This window comes from Oryctolagus cuniculus, chromosome 7, assembly GCF_051225735.1.
Source record: "Oryctolagus cuniculus isolate XC-2025 breed Fujian yellow rabbit chromosome 7, ASM5122573v1, whole genome shotgun sequence".
NCBI classification, from domain to species: Eukaryota; Metazoa; Chordata; class Mammalia; order Lagomorpha; family Leporidae; genus Oryctolagus; species Oryctolagus cuniculus.
The window spans coordinates 52,056,822-52,071,258 of NC_142873.1; the positions used below are offsets into that span (position 1 = coordinate 52,056,822).

Below are 14,437 nucleotides of genomic sequence, written 5' to 3' on the forward strand. Positions count from 1 at the left end.
AAAAAGACAAGAGAGATTTGAGAAGTGGGCTTTTCCTGGTGGGTCTGGGGACATGGGATGTAAGAGTAGGTCGTAATTTTCGCTAGCGTCCTAAGCTGGTATTGCTGAGGTGTAAATATAGACACCATTATTAATACAATTAATTCAGGGTCTTGCATTCTCAGTGCTTGCCCTGCGCCTCGAAATTTTTTTCTGCTTTCAAAGCATTTGACTTTAGGTTTTGTGAAATTAGTGTTGGGTAGCAGATAAGTACAAATTCTGTAATAAGAAAGATCTGAGTCCTTCTCTTCTCTCTAATACTTCTAGGTGGGTGGTGCTGGGCATGTTATCTTAGCTAAGTCTCAATGATTTCACTAGGTAGAGTAACAGTGCCTGCCTCTCAGTCTTCCCCCTCATCCTCCCCGGGAGCTTCACATAGGCACTAGATCTTTGGTGTCTTCCCAGTAGATATTATCCTGATCTTGGGGCTGAGAGTGAGTGCTCCTGACAAGGTTGTTAACCTGTAGTCATGGCTCCCTGCAACCTCCCAGCTCTTTTCTGTCTCTCTGACCTCTTAGGAAACCATGCCTTTGGTCTGCCTTGTCACCCTTGGTTGCTGTCTGTGCCCCTCTGTTGAAGGCTAGAATTTGCTTCCCTGGCCTCTATTCCTTGTGGAAGATTCAACATACATCTTTTGGGGCTGGTGCCATGGCGCCATAGGTCAATCCTCCACGTGCAGCACCAGCATCCCATGTGGGCGCTGATTCTGGTTCTGGCTGCCCCTCTTCCAATCCGGCTTTCTGCTATGGCCTGGGAAAGCAGTGGAAGATGGCCCAAGTCCTTGGGCCCCTGCACCCGTGTGGGAGACCTGGAGGAGGCTTCTGGCTCCTGGCTTCGGATCGGCTCAGTTCCTGCTGTTGCGGCCATCTGGGGAGTGAGCCAACGGAGGGAAGACCTTTCTCTTTGTCTCTCCCTCTCACTGTCTGTAACTCTACCTCTCAAATAAATAGATAAAATCTTAAAAAAAAAGAAAAAATTAATCTTTTCTCAGCGTTCTCCTATTTCTGTCTTTTTTCAGATCTAGTTTTCCTTCTCAAATAGTGTGGCAGTCACTGTGGGTCAGAACATCATTCAAGCAGACACACACACAAGGTTTCTAACATGGCATTTTCATTTTTTTTCTTTGATTTCCCTTTTCCTGCCTTTCTACCATTTCTACTAACACCTTCCAGTTTTGACAGTTTTTGCTCAAGGTCCTGAAATATTTTCATTATGTGATATTTTCCTAGTCTACATTTTATATTTTCTTTATTGAGATTTACTTTTCTCCATTTGGAAGGACACAAACCTTCTTTCTTCTTCCCAGGAAGGTGGTTGGGAAAAGATAGAACCCTATGGCCACCTTCCTTTCTGAATGATAGAAGGGATTCATACTTAATATGCTCCTCCCATGCGCCAGTGACTACTGAGAGTCATCAGTATTTCCATATTATCCTCATTTTCAGATGAGGCGAGTGACTTAGAAAGGTTATGTTACTTACCTCAGGGTGTGGGTGCTGCTAAAGATGGCCTGTGCTCTTTCCCTTATGTCACAGCATCCCATACCACTGCCCACAACTGGGGCATGGGGTGTGTGGTGATCTCATGAGAACACTGTACTGTTTGTGCAGGAGGCCTTCTGTTCCCTGGGGAGGAGGCTAGCTCCGCCTCTCCATTTTCTCTCAGTGTCACTGGCATTTGTGGAAGGGCTTGATTCTTCCCCATTTTATCTTAATGTCTATAAGCACCTTCTCTTTTTAGGTTCATGTGGAGGAGAGTGAGTGTCTTGAGTATTTTCTAAGTGTTTGACTGTGACTGCTGCTCCCAAAAGTGACTAAACTCACCAAATTCATTTGAGGTTCTAAAAACTTTCAAGTTGGACCTTGTCAATGCGTTCAACCCAACTCATAGTCATGAAAGGAACAAGACAGTAGAATTCCAGTAGTTCAAGTTATGATGTCAGGAGGTAACTCTGATATTTACTAGGGATTTCCTTGAGGATTTGGCATGCAATTAAGAGACCTCATTATGACGAATATATTTGTCCCTTGGAAGAAGATCAGAAGACTAGCATATTCACGCTTCTTCATCTGGTTGCAGTTTGCCCCCTCTCCTAAGCTCTTCTCTGGTTGTGTTCCTTGTCTTGCTTTGCTAAACATGCAGTCATTCACTCATTCATTCAACAAAAACATTTTATTAACAGCATAGTAGGTATTAGTCACTGTTGCAAGTGCTGAGGAATAACACAGATGGGTCATGGATTATGTGGATTGCTGTTATCTAAACAAGTCTGGTAGAGTTTATTGTCATGTCAATGACAAAATTTCCTTTTTTGGGAAGATCTTTTTCCTTTTGTCCCATCTCTGCCTTTGTATCTCAAAGATATTTCTTCATTAGACCCAGAAAAGGTCTCTGAGCTGAAAGGTTTCTCTGACAGCCGAACTCCTACAGCATTTCGTTGCTGTTTCTCTTACATAATGGTGCGTGAAAATTGACATTCATTATCTGAATCTTCTTCTGTTGATAATCAAGATAAATACATCTTGTTAGAGATTCATAAAACTTTATGAAGTAGGCCGGTGCCGCGGCTCACTAGGCTAATCCTCCGCCTGTGGCGCCGGTACTCTGGGTTCTAGTCCCTGTTGCTCCTCTTCCAGTCCAGCTCTCTGCTGTGGCCTGGGAGTGCAGTGGAGGATGGCCCAGGACCTTGGGCCCTGAACCTGCATGGGAGACCAGGAGGAAGCACCTGGCTCCTGGCTTCAGATTGGCGCAGTACACCGGCCATGGTGACCATTTTGGGGGGTGAACCAACGGAGGGAAGACCTTTCTCTCTGTCTCTCTCTCACTGTCTAACTGCCTGTCAAAAAAAATAAAGAAAAACCTTTATGTAGTAGGTAATAATGATCTCCTCATTTTACAAATGATAAAACTCAGGTTTTGAGAGGGAAGTGATTTGCTCAAGATTAGACAGTTGAAACAAGAAGAGGTGAACTCTAGAATTCAGTCTTGAATCCCAAGCCCCAGCATGCCATGTGCCATGCTGGTTTTCTACTATTATATGCTTTTATTAGACTTGCATATCCTGTCTCTCTAAAAGACTGTTTAAGTTCCAGAAGGCATGGAACCATATTTTATTAAAATTTGGGCATTGTCAGACCCAGGATAGATATTAATAATTCTTTGATGAACAGATAAATGATTCATTGAATGGATGAACTTAGACAATTACTAGAGAGTTGTCATGTACTTGTCACAAGTCATGAACCTCTTATATTCACTGAACGATGTGGTCCTCTGTTTGCAGAGTGGGGTGGGTTACATTTTAAGCTTGGTGTATCTCGTATTCTTGCATGTCATTTGAAAGGCACTGTATGTTCCTGTCTGTGCTCAGATGTTTATCCTACTTACATGTGTGAAATTGCTACCTCTGTGTTCTCTATGATCTGTGGTAACTAATAGAGTACCTAAAAGGTAGTCACTAGCTGCAAAACTGACACTTTGTGTTTTGATGGCTGTGAACAGCCCTTGTCTTGACTGTTAAGGAACAACATTTTTTGTTTGTTTGTTTTCTTTCTTCTTCACACTATTTGTTGAACTCAGTGTAGGGTTGATCTTAAGAATATAAAGTTAACTGAAAATAGATCTTTGTAAAAAATAAGAAAGGGAATGGAAGAGGAAGGAGGAAGGGTGGGAGTATGGGCGGGAGGGAGGTAGGGTGGGAAGAATTACATGTTCCCAAATTTGTATATATGAAATGCATGAAGTTTATATTCCTTAAATAAAATAAAAATAAATAAATAAATTGCTACCTCCAGAAGTGCTGTCTCTAGGAGTTCTAGTTAAATTAAACTTATTGCTTAGGAATTGGCTGACTAGTTCTTCCGCTTTAGTGCATCAGCATGAATTTGCTTTTTTTGTTTAAAAACACTTATTTATGTCAGAAAGAGATGACAGAGATAGAGATAGAAATAGAAGTAGAGATAGGGATGGAGATAGAGATAGAGACAGAGACAGAGATAGAGACAGAGATAGAGACAGGGACTCTCCTATGGGCTGATTCAATCCCAAATGCCTGCAACAGGCAAGGCTGGGAAAGGCTGAACACAGGATCTGGCAACTCAATGCAAGTTTCCCATGTGGGTGGCAAGAACTCAGTTCCTTACACCATCACTGCTGGCTGCTGTGTTAGCAGGAAACTGGAGCGAGCCAGAGCCAGGACTCAAACCCAAGCACTTCAATATTGGATGCAGGCATCTTAACTGCTAGGCCAAACACAAGCCCATGAATTTTCTTACTTAGTCAGTGCTTAGCATTCTGACAAAGCATAAAGCAAGTGATCCTAGGCCCTGGGAGGAAGGTCCGCTTTTCACTTCACAGAAATTCAAAGACCACTATACCAGATATATAATGGTGCTATAGCAGTGGGGCTGAGGTTTAGGTGGTGGTGGGAGGTTGGAAGTCATGTTTGCAAAGAGCAAATAAGCACTGACTTTGGGACGAGCTAATGTGTCACTTCACCTAGAAAAATGTCAAGAGCATCAGAGATAGGCCTGTTTTGACAGCTGCTGGCCCATCATTGACTGGTGGATCTTGAAGACCACCCAGTTGATCAGAATCACCTTTTGGAGGACCTCTGGTGCAAGGGGGGTTTAGGCTGGATATTGCCATGTGGCCTGTGGCCAATTTTTGATGATCTATTTATGTGTTATCTGTGCATTGATCAGGAGTTTTTTTTCTGAATCAAAAGTTGGTCTCACAAATACAATTTTATGATGAGAATGAAATAAAATATTTAATATCTGGGCTGTTTTAGAAAATCCAGGACCCATATTTGTCCATTATTTTTTCTTGCTCTTCCTGATATGCATGACCATTGGCATGGAATCTTATATATTATTTACATTTTTTATTTAAAAAATTTTAACTGATATGTTAAAATTATAGCATTTATAGGGTGATGTTTGAAAAATGTATACATTGTGTAATGTCCAAATCAGGGTAAACATATATCTGCTCAAATTCTATCATCTCAATCTCAACTTTTTTTTTTTTTTAAAGTACACTCTTGGTTTTTATGGTCACCTGGTATGCAATGAAACCCCAGAACTTGTTTCTCCTATCTAACTGTAATTTACTATTCATCAATCAACATTTGCCTATCCTTCCCCACCCCTTACTCTCCCAGCCTCTGGTAACCATCATTCTACTCTCACCTTCTCTTTTTTTAAGATTTATTTTTTATTTTTAAAGATTTTTTTAAAGATTTATTTACTTAAGATTTATTTAAGATTTTAAAGATTTTTTTTTAATATTTTTTAAGATTTATTTATTTATTTGAAAGGCAGAGTGACAAAGAGGAAGGGAGAGACAGAGAGAGAAAGATTTTCCATCTGATGTTCACTCCCCAAATGGCCACAAAGGCCAGAGCTGGGCCAGGCTGAAGCCAGGAGCCAGGAGCTTCATCCAGGTCTCCCACGTAGGTACACTTGGATAATCTGCTGCTGCTTTCTCAGGCACATTAGCCAGGAGCTGGATTGCAAGTGGAACAGCCAGGAATCGAACAGCTGCTCATATGGGATGTTAGTGGTGCAGGCAGTAGCTTAATTTTCTGTGCCACAGTGTTGGCCCCTGAGATCAACCTTTTAAGATTACACAGGGGCCGGCGCCGCGGCTCACTAGGCTAATCCTCTGCCTTGCGGCGCCGGCACACTGGGTTCTAGTCCCGGTTGGGGCGCCGGATTCTGTCCCGGTTGCCCCTCTTCCAGGCCAGCTCTCTGCTGTGGCCAGGAAGTGCAGTGGAGGATGGCCCAAGTGCTTGGGCCCTGCACCCCATGGGAGACCAGGAGAAGCACCTGGCTCCTGCCATCGGATCAGCCCCGCGCTGGCCGCGGCGGCCATTGGAGGGTGAACCAACGGCAAAGGGAGGACCTTTCTCTCTGTCTCTCTCTCTCACTGTCCACTCTGCCTGTCAAAAATTAAAAAAAAAAATTACACAGGATCTTACATATTAATTTGACACTTTACTGGTTGTCAAATACTTTTACATTCATTACTATCAGCTGAATTCTATTCTAGCATAAATGTCCATTTGGGACTACCAAGGGCCCTGAATTCTGACTTCAGTCTAAAGGAAGCAAACTCTGCACAAGTGAGAACTTCACCTTGTCCTGTCTTTCCGTGCAATTAAAAATGTCTCAAAGTCCAAATATCTTCCAAGTACCTTCCAATGTCATTTTGCTTGTTGATTTAGGATGAAGCAAAAGGATGATTTGACATTGACGGTGATTTCAATATCTGTTACATTTAGATCTTTTACTCAGGTTAGATTGGGGACAGGAAGTGAAATACAACAAAAAAGTCCTTTTACATTTGCACTTACTTATTAAATAATGTGAGCTAGTGAAGAGGCCTAAAATATTCCTGAACATAACTGCCTCAGTGCTCAAAGAGGAGAATTTCCACCTGATCTTGGTTTGAATTTTATTCTCTTCAGAAAGAACTGACAATGTTTTTGTTTTCATGGAGTTATCTTCTGATTGAGTAATGTGAGCATGAACTTTCATTTCTTTTTGTTGTTGTCGTTTGTTTTAATGCATTTTATTAGAATCTGTAAGCCTTAAGCCTTCCCAATCTTCACTGTTTGATTTTTAAAAGTTTTTTTTTTTTTAATTTGAACTTTGCATTTCTTAGTTCACAGCAGGAAGAGCACAGTGCTGCAGTTCTAGTTCTGAAAAATGGGCAACCGAAGCTTCAACCTCAGTGTCAGACTAAGTCACATCCCATTCTGGTACCTCCTACGTGCATATTATTGCGAAAAGCACCCCCCCCTTTTTTTTTTATTTATTTGAGAGGCAGAGTTATAGACAGAGAGAGGGAGAGCCAGGCACACAGAGAGAGGTATTCCACCAGCTGGTTTACTCCCCAGATGGCTGCAACATCCAGAGCTGGGCTGATCTGAAGCCGGGAGCCTCTTCCAGGTCTCCCACGTGGGCGTAGGAGCACTTGGACCATCAATCACTGCTTTCCCAGGCCATTAGCAGGGAGCTGGATCAGAAGTTGAGTAGCCATATAGGATGTAGGCACCACAAGTGGAGGCTTAACCTGCAATGCTCCAGTGCCTGCCTGTGGAAAAGCCTTTTATTCAAGGCTCAGTTCCCACATTTGTAAAATGCAGCAATAATGTGTAGTTCATAGGGCTTCTGTGAAAGTTACCTGAGAAATGTACATGCATTATAGAAAGTGTCTAGTATAGTGATTGCTGCTTCTCTCTTTTTTGCCTATATCTTCAAAACAAACTGGAGAACTAGAGATTGGCTCTTTAATGGCAATGAGCCTTTGTCTACTCAACAAGAAATAGATAGAAAAATTACTGCTGCCACTTCTTAGCAAGGCCTCTTTAAAGGCTTAGGTCTCAGAGGTGACTTCGAGTCCTTGCTCTGGTTCTATGTGTCCCTGAAAGAAGTGCTGGTTGTTAGGTGGAGAGTGCTTTGGTTGGCTAAAAAGATATGTGCTCTTAGTCTCCTTAATTGGCTCATTGGCATGGGAATTGCAGGCTTCAGATTACCTCCCCCTTTTTCCTAAATAGAACTTGGAGAGCATGAAAAGCTCAGAGACTCCTTTCCATTACTGAAGTCATCTAACAGGCTCATTTGAGTGTTTGCTATCACCATAATTTTAGTTTAATCCGACCTGGGTTATAGTTCATTCCCTTGATGCTCTAGACTGAGTATCAAATTTGGGCTCAGTTCGTACTCAGGTCAAATGTTCTGCTTCTGCCATATTTAGAATTAGTCCATGAAAAGTTTTATCACCAGCTTTCCCTGAGCTATGCAAAAAATCTGACAGCCCAGAACCTATTCCCACTGCAGAAATACTGTAGAACTAGGAATTCACTTGCAATGGTATATAGAGTTTTGCTGCTGTTGATGATGATGGGCATCCCAACATAGCTATAGGAGTCTTGGTTTCAGAGGCTATGCGACTTAGGAACTAGAACAGGATGACTGTCCTACCAGGATGATAGGAAATACCAATCAGTATCTGTGCACCAGTTTCTGACCATTGTTTGGGTTGAGTCTCCTTCATTTCAAATGACAGCTAAATTCTACTTGTGGAAATGCATTGTACATCTAATCTCAGAAACTTCTACATTTCTTATGTGACTATAGTTGTCTTCTACCATCTGCCTTTTTTTTTATACTAAAGGAAACTCTTTATTGTAAACAAAATATAAAGTACAACAAAACAAACATTGTGCAAATTTTGAGTCATGAGGGTTTTTTGAGAGACTATTTTCCAAAGAGTCCAAGTTTTTCTGTCAGAAATCTATACCCAATGCACAGAAAAATATTGAGTGGGAATATATAGTGACATTTTTCACTATATAGTTTAAACAGTTTATGGTTTTACCACCATGTGTATCATCCACTACACAACAGAACAGACATACTGTTAACAAAAGGGAATGTTCTTTTTTTTTTTTTATTTGACAAATAGAATTATAGACAGTGAGAGAAAGGTCTTCCTTCCATTGGTTCACTCCCCAAATGGCCGCTATGGCCGGCACTGCGCCGATCCGAAGCCAGAAGCCAGGTGCTTCCTCCTGGTCTCCCATGCGAGTGCAGGGGCCCAAGCACTTGAGCCATCCTCCCCTGCTCTCCCGGGCCACAGCAGAGAGCTGGACTAGAACCCGGCACCCTTATTGGATGCCGGTACCGCAGGCAGAGGATTAACCAAGTGAGCCATGGCACCAGCCCTGGGAATGTTCTAATAATAATTTTTCTATCCATCTACTTTATTTTTTTCTTTTAAGATTTTATTTATTTTATTTGAGAGGTAGAGTTACAGACAGTGAGAGGGAGAGACAGAGAGAAAGGTCTTCCTTCCATTGGTTCACTCTCCAAATGGCTGCAACGGCTGGAGCTGTGCTGATCCGAAGCCAGGAGCCAGGCACTTCTTCCCGGTCTCCCACGTGGATGCAGGGGCCCAAGGACTTTGGCCATCCTCTGCTGCTTTCCCAGGCCATAGCAGAGAGCTGGATTGGAAGTGGAGCAACTGGGACTAGAATTGGCACCCACATGGGATGCCAGCTCCGCAGGCAGAGGATTAACCTACTGTGCCACGGCGCTGGCCCCCCATCTACTTTCATATCCACAGAAACCTCCTATAAATTAACAGGACAACATCTGTCCACCTGTGAATAATGCTTGCTAACGTTCTTTTTTTAATTTTTATTTTTTTAAACTTTTATTTAATGAATATAAATTTCCAAAGTACAGCTTATGGATTACAATGGTTTCTACCCCCCCATAACTTCCCTCCTACCTGCAACCCTCCCCTTTCCCTCTCCCTCCCCCCTTCCATTCACATCAAGATTCATTTTTTTAAAGATGTATTTATTTATTTGAAAGGCAGCATTAGAGAGAGGCAGAAGCAGAGTGAGAGAGAGGTCTTCCATCTGCTTGGTCACTCCCCAGATGACCACAATGGTTGGAACTGTGCTGATCTGAAGCCAGGAGCCAGGAGTCAGGAGCTAGGAGTTAGGAGCCAGGAACCAGGAGCCTCCTCTGGGTCTCCCAAGCACTTGGGCCATCTTCTACATCTTCTACTGCTTTCTCAGGTCATAACAGAGAGCTGGATCACACGTGGAGCAGCATGGACTTGGACTGGCACCCACATGGGCCAGTGCCACAGCGCCAGCCTTGTTAATATTCTAATTCAGTAAAGCACACATTATAGTCTCATCACATAAGGGCACTTCACTGATGACACAACCATCTTTTTCAAGGAGTTATCTAAAATTCTTGCTACCCCTTCTTCACAATATATATTCTCATCTTCATTTTTCCCCTAAACAAAGTGCAGTGTATCTTAGAATCTACAGAAAACACATTGATATACAATTTTCAAATCTACACAAGAAACTGCAGATCAATTAAAGTTCAAAGCATAATAAAATGCCTAGATATAATCATCTGTTAAGTTTTTAAAACAAAAGTGGGGGTGGAATTGTAGCTATACATTGCAAAGAAATTAAATTAGTGAGGATTCCAATTCTTTGGGCCTTCTTTAGCAATGTATAGCCATTCAATTCCAAATATCAACAATAGTGTAAAAACACCTGCTGTAGATGTACTTAATAACTACATCCACGAAGGTGGCCAGAAAGACCAGGAATAACAAACAAGATAACTCCAGGAAAAGATGACACTGTCTGAATAATGCAAGTCAGCTCTGTAGCTCCACCTCTTTACCATAAGATTTCTTTCTAGTCTCTCAGTTCTCGAAACTAGTGCTTGAGAAGAATCACATTGAAAAGTTGGTCTCAAGTATCAACAGCAAAAGAAAGTAACAAATGTGCACACAGTCTCCAAATGTGTGCTGCCTGTGCTCCATCTTACACACTGGAACCAGGCTATTGTACCTCATTTACACAGGAGAGGTGGCAAATTATTGACACCAACTTGTTATGGAATTTGTGGTCTGGAAGGGAAATAGAATTATTACCTTCATATAAAAAGAAAATTTTGGCTGGTAGAGAATAATGTTGGACATCCAGCATCCTCCTACAATGTAAAATCCATGTGTTCAGGAAGTTCGGTTTGTTCCCTGATGTTTCTAGGTTCCAGAAGAGTGACTAGCAGGTAGTTAATGTTCCATATTTATCATTTAGTGGAGTTGAACTTGGCTTTTTACTTTCATCTCTTAACTTATCTAGCCTCTTCCCTTATGGACTCTAATCTGTGGCCATGGCAGTTTACTTATAATTTTTTTAAGAATGCCAAATCTGTACATATGCTCTTCCTACTACTTAAAATTTCGGGAGAGGGGAGGGTTGCAGGTGGGAGGGAAGTCATGAGGGGAAATTTATATTCGTTAAATTTATATTTGGAAATTTATGTTCATTAAATAAAAGTTAAAAAAAATGAATGCTAAAAAAATTTTCCCTATCATTTCTTTGCTTGCTGATATTGAACTTGTATTTCAAGTCCATATTCAAGTGGCACCTTACAGTCTTCTTGATCTTCTTATCAATGACTTTCTGCCTCATCTTAGTTCCCTAGAATTTTGTTCTTACACCTGTTGTAGTGCCTATCACACACAGTTTGCATGTCCTGCCTACCAGATGGTGAGCTCCTTCAGAGCAATAATTTGTTTTATATTTTTGATTTGTACTTATTTATTTTTAGATTTACAAATTTTAACATTTGCCATGTTAATTTCTTTTTTAAAATAATGATTCATTTTATTTATTTATTTATTTGAGATATAGAGTCACAGACAGTGAGAAAGAAAGAGAGAAGAGTCTTCCATTTGCTAGTTCATTCCCCAAATGGCCACAATGGCCAGAGCTGAGCAGATCCGCTCTGACGCCAGGAGCCAGGAGCTTCCTCCAGGTCTCCCATGTGGGTGCAGGGGCCCAAGCACTTGGGCCATCTTCTTCTGCTTTTCCAGGCCATTAGCAGTGAGCTGGATCAGAAGAGGAGCAGCCAGGACTAAAATCGGTGCCCATATGGGACTCTTGCGCTGCAGGTGGAGGATTAACCTGCAGCACCACAGTGCTGGCCCCTTGCCATGTTAACGTCATGTGTGGGCTTCACATACATATATATGATACCATTTTTCTGGAGGAAGAGTATGTTGCAGTACAGAGAGTACAGGTCAGTGATTATAACATTTATAACTCCATATACCATATAACATGACATCAACATGTATTTTATACTTTATGTATGTATTAACTTCCACATATGGGAGAAAACATGAGGAATTTATATTTATGTGTCTGGCCTATTTCACCTCACATAATAATCTCCAATTCTGTCCACTTTGTTATAAATATCAGGATTTCATTCTTTATAAGGCTGAGTAATATTCCATTGTATATAATACCATTTTCTTTATCTAGTTATCAGTTGATGAACATTAGGTTGATCCATGTCTTTGCTATTGTGAATTGGGTTGCAATAAACATGGTAGTACAGGTATTTTTTTCATATATTGACCTCATTTCCTTTGGATATATTCCAAGAAGTGAGATGGCTGGGTTATATGGTAGATCCATTTTTTTGTGTGTGAAATTTCCATATTGTTTTACTTTTCCCACCAATATATGACCCATTCTGTGCAAAGAAGAAATAAAAATGCAACAAGATGTAGTCTTTTTTTTTACAGGCAGAGTGGACAGTGAGAGAGAGAGAGACAGAGAGAAAGGTCTTCCTTTTGCCGTTGGTTCAGCCTCCAATGGCCGCCACGGCTGGCGTGCTGCAACCGGTGCACCATGCTGATCCGAAGGCAGGAGCCAGGTGCTTCTCCTGGTCTCCCATGGGGGGCAGGGCCCAAGCACTTGGGCCATCCTCCACTGCACTCCCGGGCCATAGCAGAGAGCTGGCCTGGAAGGGGGGCAACCGGGACAGAATCCGGCGCCCTGACGGGGACTAGAACCCCGTGTGCCGGCGCTGCTAGGTGGAGGATTAGCCTATTGAGCCGCGGCACTGGCCCAAGATGTAGTCTTTACGTGCTTGAAATCCTTAGCCAGTAGAACTGATGTAATCTGGATTTTGTCCTCAATAATATAAAAATGTAGGTAACAGCAATAACTATTAGTTTTATATGTTAAATTTGTTATGTGTTCAAAGTGTAGGCAGAGAGCCTGACACGCAGTAGGAGCTCAGTAGATGTTGACCATTAAACTGTTTGCATAGGATAGCTCTTATGAGCTTATATTCATGTCACTGTTCATAGTCAATAATAGTTATAAACCTAATCATCAGATTGTGCCTTATCATTAAGATGTACTTTTTGATCAGGACAATATCTTAGACCCAGCTCATGCTAGTAAAGACAAGGAAACAGGTCCAGAAAGCCAAAGAGACATTCAGAAATCCCACTGCTGGTAACTAACAGAACCAAAGATGTAAGCATGCTTTACTCACCATAGTGAAGAATGATTCCTCAGAATTATCTGTTCAGTGGAGATGCAGAAAACCTAGAACACTGTAAAATATGCTTTAATAGTGTCTAATTTTGATACTAAGTGTCATTAAAATGAAACCTTTTGCAATGTAGGTATTTTCTATTTATGTAACTGAAACAGATTGTGGTTGGTTTGCTCTTGTTAGATTTGGTGGTCTCTCAGCTGCATTACTAATGCATCCATTAAACATTAAAGTTAAAGGGGACTTTATAGCACCTCTAATTAAATGTGCATGTGCTGTGCTATAAAGATTAAGGAAATTGGGGACCAGAATAGTTATGTGACTTGCCCAAGATCAAACATATTTAAGCCATTTCAGTTGTAGGAGTGGTTAAAACAGTTGAGGGTTGTTTCAGAGTTATTGGTTGCACTGATCAAAGTTGAACATGGTAAGATTTTGGGAAGATTTGATCATTTGATAGGAAGGCAGAGAGCTACATCGCACTTTTCAATTTCTCTTAGTCTCAATTTCCTTACCCACAAAATAGACAGAAATTTATATGTTGTTGCATCCCTATGGGCTGGAAAGATGAATCAAGAATTAAGAAGCTGTTTTATTACTGCTATCATTGCCATGGCTTGAGAATTGAGCTTACTCTAAACTAAACAACTGTCTGTGGGAACTTAGTATTGTCAAAGCAAAATAGGCTAGAGATAGAAAGTGAGGAATTTTATAGTTAAGAAATATTTCTGGGCCATTCAAGTGAGTTCCTAATGGTTAATTTTTAAAAACAGGGAGTCACGAATTTCCAAGAATAAAGAAACTCAAAACCAGAGGTATTTTTGATTTTCAAGGAACTTACTGTATTTCTGGATAGATGTTATTTGATTAAAATAACCATCTATGTTTCTTATATTCATAATTTAGCTAACCTGATTACACATTCTGATTAATAGTTAAAATTGTTGATCTGGTTAGCTTAAATATTTTATATAACTATGATTTAGAAATGTATTTTTACAAAAGGTTAAGCTTTATTTTTACCTAGGCAATTGGTATTAACTCTGCAATTACTATTTTAGGGACATTGTAGGATAGCTTACCTTACAGGTGGCCTTAACTCCTGTAGAGGTTTTAAAAATACTGTGCGAAGTATAATGTTCATTCTGAATTATCGCATCTAAGAAATAGTTGAGAATGGATAATTGCATGGTATATTCATGTTACTGCAAATGTGGGCTGGTGCATATATTCAATATATAAAAGCACTGAGCTCCATTTTGTGAGGGAGTAATTACCTTTGAAAACGCGTTTCCTGGGCACATACTACTCTTCCTCCACAGACTTGTCTGTTTCCTTTCTAGTAACTAGAAGTTTCCCAAGACTGTTCTGACTCCCCGAGATTCCTCTCTGTTTTGAATTTCTATGAGAAATAGGATGTGATATGTAATGTTGTGGGAAACTGGGGAGCTAATTATTTGTGTTGATTTCTGATTATTTGT

The 14,437-nt window shown here is 40.9% G+C and overlaps 1 protein-coding gene across 5 annotated transcripts in view; it reads left to right on the forward strand.

The window, feature by feature from the left end:
• Positions 1 to 14,437, forward strand: part of TBX15 (T-box transcription factor 15) — a 129,857-nt gene that overhangs the window by 54,087 nt on the left and 61,333 nt on the right. The gene's annotated exons all lie outside the window — the stretch shown is intronic.